This window comes from Arachis stenosperma, chromosome 3 (genome assembly GCF_014773155.1).
Source record: "Arachis stenosperma cultivar V10309 chromosome 3, arast.V10309.gnm1.PFL2, whole genome shotgun sequence".
NCBI lineage: Eukaryota > Viridiplantae > Streptophyta > Magnoliopsida > Fabales > Fabaceae > Arachis > Arachis stenosperma.
Window position 1 is genome coordinate 6,997,644 of NC_080379.1, and position 4,883 is coordinate 7,002,526.

Genomic DNA, 4,883 nt, shown 5'->3' on the forward strand with positions numbered 1-4,883 from the left:
AATTATAAATACACAGGCTGTAGAATACACCATGACAAAAAATAAAAATACACCCAATCATGTCTGATATAATACACCCGAACGACAACAACTCAGCTAAAATAACAAAAAAAACAATAAAGTGTAAATACACATGCTGTAGATTACACCATGTCAAAAACTAAAAACACACCCAATCATGTCTGATATAATACACCCGAATGACAACAACTCAGCTAAAATAACAGAAAAAGTTATAAACTGTAAATACACCCACACTTCCCGCAAAAATACACCCAAAATGTTCTGATTTACACCCGAGCGTCTGCTATAAATTCCATATAATCAATCAAAACTAATACATTAGATTCAATCCACAGATTTATGTTCACGCGTTAGTTTCACAGTCAATGTTCACGAATTATTCAGCTACACAATGCTATACAAATTACTGCAACAAAATTCAGAGTAATCGTATGTAAATCAAACCTCAGGAACTTCGTTAGATTCAAATTCATAATCCACTTCGCCCTGATTCAGCTGACAATCTGAGGTTGAATTATCCATTATTTTCAAAACGAGTTCAAACTTTGATTTCATAAAACAAAAAATTGAATAGAAAACGAAGCTGGAGTTACAGAGAGAGAAGAACGAGAAGAAGAACGAAGAAGGAAATAAGGAGAACAAGCAAATCTAGAAATAAGGAGAACGAAGAAGGAAACAAATCTTTTAAATTTTGTAGTTATATATACGCGGGATCTTTATATAGCGCGTGTATGGGACGTAACCCTTGCAGCGCGTTTTGGGTTTTTATTCGTTAATTAACTTGTAAAGCATACAAGCCCTAATGGCTTGTATGCATAGCTTTTCTGAAAATTAAAAATAGAAAAAATGAAGAACTTATGCAGATAACACAATCAAGCATATTGACAAGTATGATAACAGATGCGGATTGAATACCTTCATTGGAAAGGTATTCCAAATGCTTTTTTCAGAGTTTTCAAAATACAAACATGAATGCTATCAAATAATATACTTAGGATTTTGGACTTCAAAGCAGCTACAAGATTCTCCAATGTAAATGGACTCAAAAATAATAAAGTACTGAATGACCTTAAACAAGCATAAATAGAAAAGACTTCAAGAACAGGAACATCATTTGAATTTAAATCTTGGGAAGAAGAGGGTAATTGCAACTTTGTCTGAAAAATTTTGGACTGTTCATGACCAGATATTACAGTTACAGGAACATCCTTTGGTGTGGCATCTTTGGAAACATCATTCAAATCACTACGAACATCATCAACTTCCATAGATCTCTGATTAAGATTTGTCATGTCTCTTTGGAGCTAACCCATCTTACCCGATATGACATTTGCCTCATAAATACCATTCCCATTGGCAACATTGACGCAGTTTCCTTGACATCTTCGCACACCTCGACACTCAAATCAAAATTACATTCCCGCTGCAACTTCCCGCCGCCCAAAGATCCCTCATTAATGCTGATTTAGGAACCAACCTACCTGAATCACCCAAAATCAGTTGAGGAAGACGAGGACATCCATAGCGGAAGAATTGCCCAACGTGACGATGGCGCGCAGCCAAAAACGGCACTGAGAGCCGCACCATCGCGAAGGGGAAGGTAAAGACGAAGGTGCGCAAGATGGCTAGAGTGTGTGGCAATAGCAAGGGGAGAGAGAGAGGCACCCAGCCGCCCCTCATGATAGCTGTTCCTCTATCTTCGTCATTGAACCACTGCCGGCTTCATACTCGCTGCTGCCTCCGCTGGTCCACTGCTTGTATAGCTTTCCATAAAATTTCCTTTTTCGGTTCATTCTATTCAGATGAGAAGGGGGTGAGAGTGGGTTTAGAGAGGGAGGGCATGGAGTTTCTGAATCTGAAGAAATGTTAAGGGTATTTTTAGAATTTAAAAAATATTGAGTAGTCTAGATTAGGTTTTTTATTATTAATTTTAGAATATTCTTTTTTAATAGAATATTTTGTTATTTTAAACTTTTTTTTAGACGGTAAAAACTTAATTAAAAAAATTAAATAGTATAAGAACTTAATTAAAAAGAAAAAAAATATAAAGATCTAATTAAAAATTCGATAAAACAATAAAAATTTACAGAATAATTAAACCAATATAAAATATAGATTAAAATAATAAAATAATATATATTTATATAAAAATATATAGTAAATAATTTAGTATATGATTTTTAGTTTTTCATCATATTCTTTGGACGACACCTCAAAGATAATCCGTCATGAATCGCAATTCTATTGAAGAATTTATTATTGACCAATGAATTAATTAAGGCATATATTTCTGTAGCAAATAAATCCGTGAATTATTGGTCACTTAAATTTATTTTGAATCAAATTGATCTTCTTAAATTTCAATTCAATTAAATCATTCCTTTCTCAAGATTAACGAAAGTGTATCATAGATTCATATTAGTGAAATAATTAAATAATCACCAAATAAATTGTCATTTGGATAGTATGACACTGCTAGTAACAAATAAATTTAGATAAAGAAAACCAAACTTACAATTCCTTTTATCATTGAATAAAGAAAGATAGTTACAAATTACAATTAAATGAATCAATATGAATTTAGAGAACACCTTATTGACAACAAGAACAACAAGAATTTATGAAACATGTATAAAACAAAACAATAGGAGTACAAGTTGAAGCCAAGATTCAGGAGCCATTAGTTGATAGCACTGCAAATTTTTCTTATGATTCCAGCTGATCCAGTCAAAGGAGAAATATCTCCCATTTTTATCATAGCAGCTGCAAAATCCGATTTAAAAGTTGTAGGATTCTTACTATACTCAGAAACAAATGAATCTGTAGATCCTCCACTAAACAAAACTTGATCCGATTGAAGAAGACCCTTCTTCTGAATTAAGTTCTTGAAGTAGTTGTTATCAAAAGAATTGGGTGTGACCAAGTCCAATGGCGACAACTTTTTATTGTTGTCGTTGTTAATCAAGGATGGACAACCACGTTGGCGAGTGCTAGCAAAACCAGCATCAATGTCACTTGTGTTACCATATATTCTATTTCTGAATGTGACACATCGAGCTTGTCCAATTGTATGGGCACCTACAAATTAAATTAGATTTATTAATTAATGATTGCCATATAATTTATAATTAACATTTTATCTCTATTAAATTTAGTGTGAAGAGTATGTTACATATTATTAGCAATGAATATTGAATTACCAGATAAAGTGACCATTTCTTTTGCACTAAATCCTTTGTTACTGAAACGAGAGATGAGAGTGTTAAGATCATCTGAGGCAAGTGGAAGGTCACTATTAGCCAAAGTTATACTTGCTGTAGTAGAATCTCTGCGTCCAAGCTTCACAACCCATGATGGACCACCCACCTGATCAAGAATTTGTTAGAGAAAGAATAAAAAAATGCATCCTTTAATTTGAGTCTTACTATATACATCTATATTAAGAAGCCAAGTTATATAAATTGTTATATGAATTGTTATGAAATCACTTGTTCTACATGATATAGAGTTAGAATTTATAAAATTTAAAAGAAATATATTAAAAATATAATTATTTATGTGCATCATCTTATTGATTAACTTAAACTTTTAGGAGAAGTGATTTCATAATAAACTTACCGTGAATGATGCATCACGAGCAGCTACAGCAACAATGTCTGCGCATGAAACAACTCCAGGGCATACTTTCTCTACAGCAGCTTTAGCTTGATCTATGACTTCAAATCATCTAACTGAGTTATTATTAGCAAATGCACCTTTCTCGCTCACAATTGTGGGGGGGCTATCATCTAGCAAAATTGATGCATCACAACCCTGCATATCAATAAACATTTAAATGTTTAAGATTCTATTAACATTATTTATAGTATGTTATGAAAGATGAAATAGTTCATCTTAAAGGTTTAAGTTAATGAGAGAAGATAATATTAATAGTTATATCTCTAATACTTTCCTTTAAACAGGAGTCTTTTTGAGTTTGTTTTATATTTTGCATAGGCCTTCTTTTCTCCTTTATTTGTTTTATGCTTTTTTTTTTTGAGTTAACTGAGGATCGAATTCTATATTTTTTAGATATAAAATTCTAATACCATGTCACGAAACTATTCATCCCAAAAATTTAAGCTAACGAGAGAAGACAACATTAATGATTATATCTCTAACATGGTAGTCAATAGTAAAGAATAATGTAATTAAGTATACCTGAACAAAGCAGTCATGGAAATGAAGGTGAACAAGAGAAGCCTCAACCCGCCATGCGGCGCTCCTTAGAAACCGCCGTGCGAACGGTGGTTCGAATGGTGGAAAGGGCATTGGGGCATGTTGTATCATAAAATGTTGAAGATAACTGTGCATCACATGCTGTGCCTAAGAGAACCAATATGATAGCAAAAGTAGTAGTCACACTTTGAATTCTGCCGCCCATAATTTTTATTTTTGAACAAATAATTGAAGATGATGAATATAGTTAAAACAATTGAGAAATTAAAGAATGAAGAATGGGTAACAAGATGTAGAATAATGATTAGTGATGAGAATGAAGAGATGATGGAGGAGTGGGTGTAAGTGGTGATGTATTTATAGTTAACACCGGGAGGGGTAGCACTAGGTTGTTGAATAGAGATCCTAGAGTTTGGAATCGAGAAGAGTACTTTCGTTTGGAAAACAAATCGTTTTCAATCTTTGTAGAACATCTCCCTGAGGATATATCAAAAAAGGAGCTATATCAATTGTTCAACTGGACTGGACGCATAAACGACATCTATTTATCACAGAAAATGAAAAATGGAATGGCATACATTTTTGCGTTCGTCCGATATACAACAAAGGGTGGAGCGTTGAAGGCTATTGCGGAAATGAAT

General features: G+C 33.1%; 1 pseudogene; it reads right to left on the reverse strand.

Moving 5' to 3' along the window:
• Nucleotides 1-2,689: 2,689 nt before the first annotated feature.
• Nucleotides 2,690-4,447, reverse strand: LOC130970320 (lignin-forming anionic peroxidase-like; annotated as a pseudogene).
• Nucleotides 4,448-4,883: the final 436 nt, after the last annotated feature.